This window comes from Triturus cristatus, chromosome 3_1, assembly GCF_964204655.1.
Source record: "Triturus cristatus chromosome 3_1, aTriCri1.1, whole genome shotgun sequence".
NCBI classification, from domain to species: Eukaryota; Metazoa; Chordata; class Amphibia; order Caudata; family Salamandridae; genus Triturus; species Triturus cristatus.
In genome coordinates, this window is record NC_140583.1 from 242,271,715 (window position 1) to 242,286,571 (window position 14,857).

At 47.1% G+C, this 14,857-nt stretch overlaps 1 protein-coding gene across 8 annotated transcripts in view; it reads left to right on the forward strand.

Moving 5' to 3' along the window:
- The first annotated feature begins 202 nt into the window (after positions 1 to 202).
- NRG4 (neuregulin 4) overlaps positions 203 to 14,857 on the forward strand; it is a 198,773-nt gene continuing 184,118 nt past the window's right edge. For 3 of the 8 annotated variants that reach the window (XM_085643775.1, XM_085643776.1, XM_085643770.1), the window contains exon 1: positions 223 to 390. The gene's annotated coding sequence lies outside the window, so the exon portion shown is untranslated. Of the gene's footprint in view, positions 490 to 14,857 lie in introns of all 8 variants that reach the window. The other 5 variants (XM_085643771.1, XM_085643774.1, XM_085643777.1 and 2 more) reach the window with 3 other exon arrangements.

Here is a 14,857-nt window from a genome sequence, read left to right on the forward strand (position 1 = left end):
CCCCCCGAAATTTCGCCTGCCTAGGGGCCTCCACAGGTTTTAATCCGTTGCTGAGCATTGCATTAATGTGCTTTCCAAGATCGCTGGCCGGGAGACCCTGAATGACTCAGCAGAGATTTAAGATTTGCTGGTCAGGGAGGTAGGAGATTTCGTAAGAACGAGTTCACGTTCTTCAGCCGGGTTTGGTTACATAAGGCAGGGTACTGTAAATAAAGTTAAGGCAGAAGGGAGAGCGAGAGAGAGAGAGAGCCTGTGTCCCGGGGAGGAGCGTGCTTGATGCAACACCTTCGTAATGCCAGGAAGTAGCGATTCCAAGTTGTTGTCACATGGGCTGTGCTCCGAAAGGATTCAAGAGCTGGGGTAAAACAATCGAGGAACCGGGGTAAGGCAGTGAGTACAAAACTGTTCGTCTTATATTTCAGCGTTTACGGATTTTGCGGGGTATTTTGGAGAAACGGGCCTCTGCAGTTTACAGTTATATGGCGTTCGGTGAGTACAAAATTAAAAGTCTCTCTCGCAGGTGCACCGCGGGCTGCGTTAAAAGGTGCCAAGCATGCACAATGTACCAGTTCCTGTTAAAGTAGGAATATATCTTTAAGATGGCTTCAACGTGGTCCAGGCTCCCACGAGCCAGGCTTTTTGGTCGTGTGGTATGCATGGCGCTGTTTCCCGACCCTGTCATTGATGTTACTTGTCAGTTTGCATTGAAAACGCAAAGGAACCAACACACCAAAAGTTACAGCAAAGACGAGGTGGCTATGTGGGCGCATCGGAACTGTCCAATCACGTTGCTGCCAAGGGAGTTCATGTCACGTGTGACACCCCCAGCGCGTGAACACTTGGCGCTATTATTTATTTGACCAGGCTCTTCCAGAAAGATGATGTGCCATACAAAGTGCAAAACTAAGACGGAAAAAATAATGCATGCTGATGCTAATACACTGACTAGCCAGGTTTATTTCTGGAAGCATATTCCGAAAGAGTTCAGATTTGTACCCGGCATCTCCTATTTGAAGCGAACCCAGCGTGCGCGAAACATGGGCAGCTAGAAAGAGGTCAGGAATACACCTTCCCCTTTCCACACGATAACGCTTGTGGAAGCCGGGCTATTATGTTTTCTTTTGAGATCGAATATATTTTGGACGATTGTGTGTCCACTGTTCTCACCTAACACGGGGTTTCTCTTTTTCTTATTACCATGGTTTTTATGGGTTCCCTGTTCCCTTTGTTTTTACTCTGTTCTTTGTCAAACGTTTAGTTATTTGTTGTGCTATCTTCTTGATAATGTATTGCGAAGCGATTCGTCTAAAGGTCTATATAATATAGTGATCCCATTCAATATACAGTAATTGAAGTCCCATACTGCACCGAGGGAGGGACCACAGCCAGTAAAGCATTTAACATTTTTTTGTATAGGGGCACAGAAGTGGACATGGATAAATAGGGTGGGATTGTGCACAGAGATATTCTACGGTATGGGCAAAGTGGGCAATTGCCCAGGGCCCCCACCTTCCAAGGGGTGCCCCTGGAAAGCGAACTTTCTCTCTAGCTCACTTCAGTTTATTTTTGTATCTTAACCTTTTATTGCATAATTCAATATTGTTGGGCAGTATAGTCTGAATTAGCAAAAAATGGGTAATACAACTCAAAGTTGCTTCAAACAGGGGCCCCCAGAATGTTTGTTGCCCAGGGCTCCCACAATTCTTAAGATGACACTGATTGTGCGGACATGTGTGTGTTAATGTGAGATGAATAAACACCTTCACGTACAGACTGTAGTCCAGCAGAGAATGTTTGCTGGGCGGCCCATCAGTTCTTTGGTAGAGTTTCCAGTGATCATATCAACCCTCTCTATGATGCTTTAGGGGGTTACTGATGTCACCCAACCAAGAATGTTATTTTTTAAATGCGCCTGTGGCCCTGACTCTGAGTGAATTTTTAAAGTAATGTATATATGCAAAAATATTCAAATACTCTAGGGCTGGTATATTACTCAAGAGCATAATTTTTGCACAGCCGCCTTGTGTATGCCACTTCAGCTGGACCTCTTTCAAGGTTGGATGGCCGGAGGATGCGTCATGGAAACCAGTCCCAAAATCTGTTCCCTATTCTGGACAGTTCCCTCAACGGACAGTCTAATCCTGGACCTCTAAACATCCAAAATGCATGCAGTTACTGCTCACCACTAAAACTGTTTGAAAACACAGTACAATGAAAACATATTTTTAGCTAGACAACAATAGTTTAGCAGTAAATGTCTTCCAAATAAGCATCATGGTAAGAACTAGTGTGCCCATCTGCTTCGTTTGCTGGTGTATGTTTGTTTCCACGAGATGTTTGTGGTTTCAAGGACCACTGCCCATAGCAAAGAAGCTCTCTGTCCTTATTTTGGTGAAAATGTCCAGGCTTCACTTAGGATTGCTTAGGACTTGAGGCTTTTGATATAATTTCCTATGACGTCAACATTTTCACGGGAAAACGAACAAAATGGCAGTTTCCTGGGGCTTAAAACACTCTTACACCAGCCCACGGGATAACATGCAGGGGGTTTCCATCAAACTATCCAGCAGATGCTGAGGAGCTACAGAGTAAATCTGCATCCTTGAATATCAATTGACCCACTGTGTTGTATTGATTGCAGTTTCGAGCATGATATCTCTGAACAGTTGTGGAGAGTTTTGATGATGTCCTGTAGTTCTTATCCAATAGGCGTAATCACAAGCTTCTTTCCAGAATGGTTCTTGCAAATATCAAATTACATGTTTAAAAGCTTTGTAGCCTTTTGCACGTGTAAGTGGCCCTCATCATTGTTTGGGTATGACAAGAGCAGTAAGTGGTCCTGGTCTAGTAAAGGGGCATAGAGCTCTTCCTTACTGCCTTAAGTGTTTATATCCTTTATATAGGAACTTAATAAGCTCGTCCAAACACACATCTTGGCTCACTTTGTTCTTCATTGAGACTTACTCCATCAATTGCTTTTCCAGGCAAACATTAATGGCAGCTGTATTGTATGAGAAAAAGGCACTTATCAAATGCAGAAATAGAAGATCCAGTCTGATGGACCTGACCCCCCTCAACCCGTAACCAAATTTCCTACAGTGATGTTCAGCAGTGATGATTTGGACTTTTGTTTGTTCAGTGCCTTACTGTAATTTTGTGTTACACTACCACCTCACATAAATAATCTAAGACCATTTCGAGCTTTTTTTCCAATTTGTTTTTGATTGTCTACTTTTGTTTTTCCAAATCTATTTTCTTTGCTACCTGTCTGTGACTATACCTGCTGTGATGGAATTTGAGCTGGTTAGCTTGGAAAATTGCACTGTGGCTGAATTCAGGCCTTTCTGCAAAGAAAGAGGGCTCCCCACGAAGAAGTTCAAGCTGCAGAAAGCTTTGAAGGCCTGGTGGGAGGTTCAACAGTCACTAACAGCAACAAAGGAACAGGATGATAAGGACGATCGAGAAGATCTCCCCTTCTCCCCTACCGAGCCAAAGTTCTCAAGAAAGTAATCAACCAGCAGTTCACCAAATTCGAGGAGCAATACCACCTACTGGACGCCTCTCAATCAGCATTCCTTGCCAACCACAACATTGAGACCGCACTGATTGCGGCCACAGGTGACATCAGAACACTCCTCGACTGTGGAGAATCTGTGGCCCTTATCCTCCTCTACCTCTCTGCTGAGTTCGACACAGTTTTCTACAACACCCTCATCAACAGACTCCACAGCAGAGGCATACAGAAAGACGCCCTCAACTGGATCGCCTTCTTCCTCACAGGACGCACACAGAGCATCTGACTTCCTCTCTTCACATCCAAAGACACCATATGCGACGTAGCACAAGAATCATCCCGCAGCCCCAACCTGTTCAACATCTACATGATCCCCTTCGCAGGCGTCGCCAGATCCCACAGACTCAACATAATCTACTCAACATAATCTACTATGCAGATGACACTCAACTGATCCTCTCACTCACAGGGGACCCCTCCAACGCCAAAAACAACTTCTGCAATGCCATGACCTACATAGCCGAATGGATCTGCCTCCAACTGAACTCTGACAAAATTGAAGTACTGTTTTTTGGGAAGAACACCTCTGAAGGGGACCACAGCTGGTGGCCTTCAGAAGTCTGAACCACACCGACTGGCCACACACTCAACCTCAGCATCATCCTTGACAGCCAACTGACCATGAAAAGAGAATTTAACGCAGTCGCCTCCTCCTGCTTCTACACTCTTCGCTTGCTCTGCAGAACCTTCATATGGATCCCAATCAACACCATTAAGATCATCCATCGGCCCTCGTCACTAGCCGCCTCAACTAAGGTAACATCCTCTACGCTGGCATCTCCACCCAGCTCCTCCGAAGACTCCAGACCATGTAGAACGCTGCAGCCAGACTCATCCGGACCCTCCCCAAATGAACCCGAATAGCCCACCACCTGAGAGACCCCCCATTGTCTCTACATCCAGAAAAGATGGCAGTTCAAGTTCCTCACACACGCCTACAGAGCCCTCTATGACCTAGGATCTGCTACCTCAACCATCGACTAAACTTCTACCTACCCGCTTGACACATGCGCTCATCTTCACTCACCCCGCGTCGGTCGCAGCAATGGTCACTCCTTCTCCTACATTGTGGCCAAGACCTGTAACGACCTTCCCCTCGAGATCCGTACAGTCCCCTTGCTGGCAGACTTCAGAAAGAGACTCCAGACCTGGCTCTTCGATGGAGACACCGCACCAGATACCCCTACGAGTGACAGTGCTGCGCTCTACAAAGGCTGATTGATTGATGAGCAGGATTAGGACCTGGAAGTCAGCCTTGAAATGCAGCCATCAGTGGAGGAGGAGGACCCCTCTCCTGAATAGGAACTCCCTGCCAGAGCAGAAAGCAGTTTTTCCTCGCATGGCCTGTGCCCAAAGGAGCCAGATGACTAGAAAGCAACAAGGAAGTTTCAGCTGTAAATGGGCACATAAAAAAGGAGAAAGACTAGATTTGGAGCATTTAGGACACAAAAGGAGCCCTAAAGAGTTGGAACTGATGGCAAGTCAGGCAGGTTCCAGCAGCATTGGTGACAGCATACAATAAGTGTCTGATGGAGAGAAGAAGGTCTGCTTACCTAAAGATCTGGTGCCCAACTATGTGATACGTATGACATCCAGAGAAGCACTTGTGGAATCTTATGCCTCCAGTGGGGGATGGGGGGGGGGGGGGGGGGAAGGACCTTGCTTACACTAGAAGTGGAGGACCACACCATATAGGCCACAATGTAAGCCATGCTTGTTACCAAGTTTTGATTCATCCCAAAGAAATACCACATCAGGTTTAGGAATAGTCAAAAGATACAGAATCAGTCTTAGGTGGACTTCTGGGATTATGCTAGCAAGGCACTGAATGGTTTGGTGCGGGGAAGCGAAGTTGATGGTTTTACTGGGCTGTTTAATCGGACACTAAGAGAGCGCATGCTCAGTGCATGTTTTACAGAGCTGCACCTAGTGGATAGCAAGCTGACTGACTCCAGGAAGCTTGTTGAGTGTTTAAGAGAGTACATGGGAGTGACCCCAAGAAGTGTGGTTCATGATCCCCCGGCAGAGTGAGAGAGAGGTTAATGATGACCTAGACAAGACCCAAAGTAAGGCAGGGGGTAGGGTTCCCAAACACCTTCTGTAAAACAGGAGGGTTGTTCTGATGGGCGGTGGACTAAGGCATCCCATTTCTAACTCTGCTGCTTTGAGTGTCTTAGTTATGGCACAAACAGGGGGACGCTGCCTGTCCTAAGAAACAACCCACCCTGTGGGACCTCTACAGGGGTGGCCAATTTGGCCCTGGGAGGGGGGAGTAGTCCCCAAGACCAGGTCATAGACCATGCCATGATCTCCCTTAGTTGGGCGATAGATTTAGAGGGTGAGTTTGTGATCCCTGAGGGTGTGAGTCGTTACTTCTAGCAAGTGAAAATGAAGGGAATCTCTGCCACTGCTCTGAGGGACACTAGGGCTAGCCAGACCACGATTGTGGAAAGACTAGTTTCTCCTGAGCAGCACACCGGCCAGGTGTGTGAAGTAATTCAGGCCTGTGGGCAGGACGTTTCACGCTCAATGGCCTTAGTGTCATTGAAGTGGTCTGAGAGGTGACCCAGAGGAAGGTCATAGTTAGTCCCTAAATGGCCATCTAGGGAACTAGTTGCTCCCGGTGTCGGGAGAAGTGAGAGAGGCAGCCGCCCAGGGTTCCATGACAGTTCAGTTGTCAGAGGGTGCCACAACCAAGTGGAGGGGACGGGATCCCAGATGGAGGTGCAGGATGAGGGAGGACTCCCCCCTGTTCAGCCACACAGTACAGACCCTGGGCTGAGTAGCCAGGCTCAGGATTCTGCCTCTGAACTGGTGGGAGGTAGAATGGAAGTAGGGTGAATAACATCCGGGCTGTCGCCCCCCACTCTAAGAAACCTTGTAGGTCAGAGAACCCTCAGGAGTCCATAGGGAACTCCTGACCAGCCCCCAGGTTGGAAGAGACATCTACCCAATTTAACCGCTTGGAACCTCCACCGGGTAGTAGGTGTCCCGGGGCCTATCTCCTGATACTGACAGCTGTCAATGGCCTCTGTTGGTTGCTGTCCTTTTGGGCAGAAATTGCCATGGTTTGGGGACAGAAGTCTGTTCCAAGGGGTGAAATGGGCCACATCACTTTGTTGGCCTTGGGGAAACTGTCTTACTACTGGGATGCACCTATGAGAAAGTTAAGTTTAGGAGCTGCACAGATGGGGTCTCTAGATGAGGAGAAGGGCCCCCCATGGGTCGGTTCAGTGGCTCAGTAGAGTGTAGACAGAGGGAGCCAACTGAATTCAGCAGGGCATGAAACTGACAAGTGCATCTGCAGTAGAGGGCCATTGTCCATGTTCCTTCACATAAACTGGGAAGTTCATCAAGGTATTGATTAGTCTCCCTTGGAGTTCGGCTGGAGGGGGGGTCATGTTGGACCTGGCTCTCTCTGAATGGTCCCCCACAATACGCTTTGCCTTTACACTCCCCTTTTTGCTCAATTTGTTTTTGCTGGCCTTAGGACTATATTAATCAGCATTGAAGTGCTTGTGCTCTCTCTTTTAAACATAACATTGACTTATCCCCAATTGGCATATTTAATTTACTTGTAAGTCTCGAGTAAAGTGGCACTACATGTGCCTAGGGCCTGTAAATTAATTGCTACTAGTGGGACCGCCGTACTGATTGTGCAATCCACTTAAGTAGCCCTTTAAACATGTCTGAGGCCTGCCATTGAGGCCTGTGTGGGGAGTTTTAAACTGCCATTTGACTTGGTAAAATAAGCATTTTTGCCAGGCTTAAACATTCCTTTTTAATTCATATAATTCATCTTCATGGCAAGGAGCAATGTATTTAAAAAGTGAAACATGTAATTTTAAGTTTTACATGTCCCTGTAGTGAATAACTCAAAATTAGCTTTTCACTAGTGCAAGGCCTACGTCTCTGATAGGATAACATTGCCGGTGTGTTTGGAATTGTAATGAAAACTCCTTACTTAAGGTAAAGTCGGATTTTAAATACCACTTTTGAAAATACCACTTTTACAATGCTTCTTGGCAGTTCAGGCTGGACTGTGCCCATTGGAGCATGGTCAACACTGATTTGCATATAGCTGGGTCTAAACTGAGGTGGCATGTGTGCAAAATAACGATTGATTGGGATGCGGCCCGAGTAATATCCAGTGGCTGAGATTAATTCAAGCATTCCATCCATCACTCTTTGTATACTTTAGAATGTCACTCTAAGTGGGATGGGTATGCCCAGAAAAGGGTCCCGTTCACACTGTCACTGGAATCAATCTATACCTCGCTGAAGAGCCCATAACAAGGGCCAAACAGGTCCCAGGTTGATTGTGTTACGGTTCAAGGAGGACCTTGGTTGGCATTTCATGCTGGACTGTTCCCATTGGAGCAGGGTCAAGATTAATTTGTATTTAGCTGGGTCGGAACTGAAGTGGCATGGTGTGCAAAATAACAGTGGATTGGGATGTAGCCTATAACCAGTGGCTGAATTTAATTCAAGCATTCCATCCATCTCTTTTTGTATACTTTAAAATGTCAACCTAAGTGGGACACAGGTTTACCCAGATGTGGGTCCCCAGATGTGGGTCTCATGTCACTGGAACCAAGCTATAACTGCTGATGAGCCCAAAAGAAGAGCAACACTGGCCCTGGGTTGCTTGTGTTCCAGTCCAGTGGCTGAGATTAATTCAAGCATTCCATCCATCACCTTTTGTATACTTTAGACATTTTATAAATTTAGACATCTAGTCCCTGTAGGCTGTCTCTGGGAAACATATCAATCATGATGTAGCTGACAGTTGGGCTTTGTGTATTCTCCTTGACAGCCACATACAAAAAACGAGAGATTAGGTGTGCCTGGATGGGTCATCCCTAGCAGGATGGGAGGGAAGAGCTGAGCACAGCCCTACTTACACTTGAATAGGCTGTGTCCTGCTTCCACACAAAGGGCTACATACTCCCTAAAGGTTGTCTGGAGCCAGGGCAGAGAAGGCAGATGCATGGGGACTTCGCAGGGCAAACTCTAGAACCTTCTTCCCAACTTTAAAGGCACAACTGGGTATAAACAGTGGACCTCAGATACCACCACTTCAGTACACTTCTCGACCTGTGGATACTGTGCCAGGAAGAATGCCTGCTGTACTGCTGAAGCACTGCCACTGTCCCAGATTGCTGCCCTGCTAGACTACTACCTTGAGGACTGCTGCCCTTCTATGCTTGCCTGCTGCCCTCTTGGGTGAGAAAGACTGGAACTGCATTTATTGAACCCAAAACCCCAGAATGACTCTTTGGGCTAGTTGGCTGGCCTCCTTATCTAAAGCCTCAGAGACACAATAGGCTTCCAACACCCTTGCACCTGAACTCTGTCATCTGCGAGTCTACACAGCCAAGTAGTGCCACCCCAGTTCTGGACCCTTCAAAGTAGGCTTAACCCCTTCAGTGCCCATGACGAGCTGGACTCGTCATGGGCCGCGGTGGCGCTGTGCCCATGACGAGTCCAGCTCGTCATAGACCCCGCCCGCTAATGCAACGGCCGGCACTGGGCGGGGAAAGGGGCGGGCACTGAAGGGGTTAAGGGGCTCTGCCAGCCACAGTGGATCAGACGGAACTGATGCATCTCCTCTGCTGTGCTTTGCAACCCCAAGCAGACCCGACACATCGTCACTGCTGCATGGATCGGAACCATCAAAAAGACCCGCATCAAGCCCTTTGAATCATTTGAACCGCCACGGCGCGATGCATCCTCGGTGTAGGCCCTCGCATCCCTCGTCGATAGTAGCCTTGATGACGATGCCGGATTTCGCATCGCAGCTCCTCGGAACAGACTCATCACCCTGACTACGTGACGCATCCTAGATGCCAGAACTCTTTGACGGGATCATCGACGATGCTGCAGGACCTCACACTACAGCCTTGCCTCATCTCGGAACCAACGCACCTCTTCTACTGCGCGATGCATCTTCAAATGGTATCCTTACAACGCTTTGCAAACCAGGATTTAAGGTAAGTAACGCTAAATCCAAGTTCACCTACGCTAAATGGAGCACAGAGTGTATTTTGGGGCTTACCACACCAAAATCCACTTATCTTTGTAAACCTAACCCTTACCCTGAATCTAAACAGCAAGGGGGAACCAATGGTTTGTATGGCAGCACATTCATCAATTTACATCAGTGCTCCTGCTCCACCAAACTCTAAATTACCTTTTTTGAGTTTTGGAGGGAAAGGTTGCCCCAAGTGACACATGGAGAATAGATTGAAGGTTCAATCAAAGAAAAGCTTACAACCCTAAAATTGACTGAAAAAGTTTTCCTTGGGGAGGAGCCAAGATGGCGACCGGGACGGCAGCGTAGACTCCCGGCTCCGTGAACCTCCGCATCCCGCACGGATATCCTGCACGAGATCCTTAACCTGTGCTACGCGGTCGTGTTTCTGAAGGAGAGAGGCACCCGACTGTGTGACTCCGAGGTTTCTGGCTGCGGTATCGCCGGAGAAATGTGCATTTGAACTTTGCGGCCTGTGCGGCCCTGGAGCCGGGACCTCGAGTGGACGCCGTGGCCGGGTGGCAGTTCAACAACAGCGGCCTGTTGTGACTGGGTGGAGTCGGTCTACCGGAGCGGTGCCAAACTCGGCCTACATTTCGTCGTGGTCGTCTCTACTGTCATGCGTAGCGGACCGAGTGCATGCCCGGGGGTGCAATTCTCAGACCCTCCGGTGGCTGCCCCTGCCTTTGATGGTGAGCTGCCCGGCCGCCGCCCGTATCCTGCCCTGATCATTGCGGGCCGCCCCCGAATTTTTACGGGAGCTGGTCCGTAGTGGGGACGACTGTTGCCCGTGACCACGCAACGGATAACTTTTCGCCTGCCCCCGGAACCCGGTCACCGGCGACGTGGACATCGAGACGCTTGTCCCAGGGTCCCGGCCCCGGTGAGGGTCGGGCATACTTGGCGGCCATCTTGTTGCAATGAAGCCTACCATCCTGTCCGCTGGGCCGCAGCGGGATTGTGAGAGTGCGACTTTCGGGAGTGTGGCGGCGCGATCGCAGAGAGCTGTGCTGGGGTACGGCGACCTCCTCGAGGCCCTTGGTGCTCTTCACTCCTCCTTGATTCATGGTGTCGGGGTCTTGGGGAGTAAGCTCGACGGTGTGGCGTCGGCGTTGGGGCAGTGGCGGCCCGCCTGTCCGCACGTACACAGGGACTACCCACACTGCGCACAGGAGGACACTTTGGCGGCCACCCCTGAGGTTAGTGCACAGCTGGACACTCCGGCCAGTATGCTACAGTGTGTTCGTCCAGCTGAGGACCTGATCTGCCCCGGAGGCACTAGACCTGAGTGGGATGTGGTAGCCTCGTCCCGTACGTGCCCTCCTGCGACCCAGAGACAACTCCAGCAACTATTGTCTGCTTTGGCTGCTTCTGCCTTCCTGGACCTGGAGTGCAGTGCATATCCTTGTGCAGCACTGGGAAGCCTGTTTCTCCACGCTGCGGACTGTGTTGATGCTCAGAGACTTCCACCCCACCTGTGTGCGTCGCTTCTCGGACGTTTTTGGACAATCCTCTACCTTGGAACATCGAATATGGTGCTGGGTCGAGGGGTAGGCATGGGCAGACTCCCAAAGAGTGGTCAGGGATGAGGCTGATCCTTCAGGGGTGGTCATCTAGTGGACGGGCGGGCTCAGGGGTTGCGTGCTCTCCTGGCATAGCTAACAGCATAATAGGTGCATAATGCTCCCCATTTTTCTTTGAGAAGATAGATTTTGTGCCGTTTATTGTTCACTTTGGGGGAAACTTACCGTGCGGGAGGGAGAAGCCGGGGGTATGTTTTGAAGGCCCTCCTCCAGTTTATTAATACTTTCTCTACCCCCCCCCGTCTGGTGGGGTTCTTTTCCTACTTGTTTTTCCCTATTCTCCTATATTTCGGGTCTGGTTCCAGGGCGACAGGCACACTGCTGGGGGGGGGGCCGTACTCATCTGCAGAGGTGCAGGGTGGGGGGTTGGGGGAGGGGATTCTTTAGTCTTTTATCTCTTTTTCCATGGCCTCCTTTTTCTTCTCTGATTTTTTTTTTTGTTTTTCTTTTCTGGGATCAGCGTGATACACCTCCTTTGCTATGACTCGTTGCCGCTCCGTGTGTACCGCAATTTCCGGGGCGTTCTCCGGGAGTTCTGGCGTAGGACTGCAGGCGCAACTGCTTATGATATTTTTCCCCATCCTGATGTTCTTGTGTTTGCGCCATTGACCTAATGGATTGCTGTAAATCGCTTACGTTTATTACTCTGCATATCTGTAATTGCTGTTTGAAAATTGTTTGGCACCTGATCCTTCTGCCTTGTTTCATTATAAAATGAAAACCTTTTTCTCCTGGTGCCCTACCTACTTTGTTCACAGTAGTAGCATTACGATTCTGCTCCCCGAAGTGCTGCCTGTGTTTACACTTGCCTGTTTTTGCTCTGATTACTTAGCGGCCGGCCCCGGGGGGTTGTAGGCCCATACTTGTTCTTGATAGAACTGTCAATAAAGGTTTTCAAAAAAAAAAAAAAAAAAAAAAGAAAAAGTTTTCCTTTCTTGAGGAATGGGATCAGATTCTTAAATTTACTGCTTTCTTTTATAATATTTGTATACCTCTTTGAGAAGGCAAAGTACCTAGATGAGGTTTTCTCTCCTTAGGCTAGATCTAATCTGTGCCATTTAATCAGGAATGCACTCCCATGGAGGCTAGGAGCTGTACCTGAAAGATGCATTTAATAACTGCAACTGTAAATCTGGAAGTAAAAAAGATGAATTAAATGTAATTTTATTTTGTAGACGTTTAAAAATGATTTCTTCAATCCTTTAAAAAACTTTAAGATAGTATCCATGTGGGGCACTATGGATATAGCGAGTGACATGAAAGAGGTCATGCAAGTCACTAGTGTATTTTTATACTGTCCTAGTTTGTAAAGAAGACAAAGAGAAGTAAACTTAAATGTATTCGCGTTCTTGTACTTTTTCATTGGATGTTTAGAGGCCTATACACACACTGCATATTGTAGTGCATTTAGTATTGCTACAATAGTTCTTCTAAAGTACTTCAAAATGCTATTCATAAACTTCCACCTCTGATATCTTTTCTATGGTTAAATGCTCACACATGTAATGTTAAGGTTACTACTTAGGAGTCGATTACAATGCCGTCCGGAAACTCTTCAGACCAAATTGTTTTCGGAATCGTTTCCGACCGACACTGGTTCTGCGAGTCCGACTGATCGATTTGATGCTTCCGTACATCATTCGGTCAGACTCGCATTGACTTCAATGGGAGCCTGTCCACAATGTGCATGGTTGGTAAAAGGGTTCCCTTGTGTACCCCAACGGGCCCCAAACGGAGGCCTACGGGTGAGGCGAGGCCAACTATGGGTCCCCAGAGTCAGATTCCGACAGCCATCTTGTGTCGGGCAAACCGAATCGGTCATCGTAATCACTCGTTCAGAAACCGTGTCCATAGAGCTGTACGATTTGGCTCCGAACGACTAGGGCTGTCCGAATGCCATTAGGAACCGATTCAGACAGCCCGAATGGTTTAGTTGCATTGTAATAAGTCGTCCGGCAAGGTGTCCGATTCGGCGGAAACATAGGTTTCGGATTCGCTGAATCTAAATCCCGTTCGGGGTCTTTCCGGACGGCAACATAATTGAGCCCTTAGTCTTAAAAGTGGGAGGATTAGGGCAAGTGACTGGAAAAAGGGGCATACTTACTACTAAATGGGAGGGATTTCAGAGCAGTAAGGAGGGGTTTAGGTAGGGACATTCACCCACCCACAAGGTAGTAAGCCCATTGTTATTCACAAAGTAGACATTTAAAGTTTCCACAGCTAAAAAGGGATCTGAACGGTAGTAAATTACACCAGCTCCAAGATAGCGAAAGTCCAGCACTATGCATGGTTAACCACTGGCACTGCAACTGCCTCCCATAGAAAATAATTGAGGTAGGAACTTAAAAAAAGCCATAAGAAAAAATGTTACATTCAAATACATTATTTTAAACAGTTAAAAATGTAAATAAATATAAATTAATGTTAAATGAAATATCTAAAAATAAAACACATTTATTATGTAATTATAAAATATTTAACAAACTTTTGGGAATTTATAGATTAATGTAACATTAAGTTGTATTAAAATATAATTAGATTTGGAGAGGTGTGGCTCACTGGTTAGAGGTGGCAGACCCGTAAGCAGAGAATCGGCCAGGGACCAGGGTTCAATTCCCGACGCGGCAGGGTCGTGGACCAGGGTCAAAACGGACTCGATAATTCTCATCTCGGTACCTACTCTAACCAGGAACACACTCGGCAACTCTGGGCATTAAGCTTGCCTCATCTCTACAACGGCCCCCCACAGACGCCAGGGATGCCTGGTTTCACCTTGGAGATACCCAGAAAGGGACCATCTCACAGGGATAGCCAGGACGGGTTCCCCAGCGGTCTACAGCGCCGGGACGCCCCGTTGCTGGGGCAGCTGTGCGCTTTACAAGTCTACAACATTTACATTTACATTTACATTCATTTGAATTAATTCTATACATCACTTTTAATAATTACTCACACATAATAAAAATGTCTATTTTTTTAGTTGTAGATGGAAATTTATTTTTTAATTTAAACTTCAGAAAAATAATTGTAATACATTTAATTGTATTTATAATAATTAAAGATTTAATTCAAAATTAAGTTAATAGTGCTGTACCATTTCTTAGCTTGTTTGGCATTTAAAGTAAATCTCTAAAAATGTAATTACATTAATATGTAACATAAAAATTTTTACCAGTTTTTTTCTGTTAAATAAACTTTTATATCTTTATATATACTTTTCCATAGGAAGTCTCCACAATCGGGGCAGAGATCTTTGTATGGTAAAGTAAAGGAACATTTTTAAAAGTTTAATAAACTTTATAACAAATTAGTAAAAATATGTAATGATAAATATTATTGTAAATTATGGTATATCTTAAAAATTCTACAGCAATATTAACGTTGATTTTTTAATAAATTAATTTAAATGAATATTATTTTTCTGAAGTTTATATTAAAACATAAATTCCCGAATCAGGGCTAGGAGCGTTAAGATGGCGGTCGCACCCTAAGAGTGCTCTGCACCCCTCTATCATCCGCTCCCAGATCCGTCGCCATCCGCTCACATCCAGCCACCCTTACCTGTCGCCAGTGCTCCTGCTCATACTGATGCTGCCGGACGGGCGGTGAAAATACAGATTGCTGCCTGCGACACCTAAATCCCGGCGGCGGCCTTCACCCGGGTCC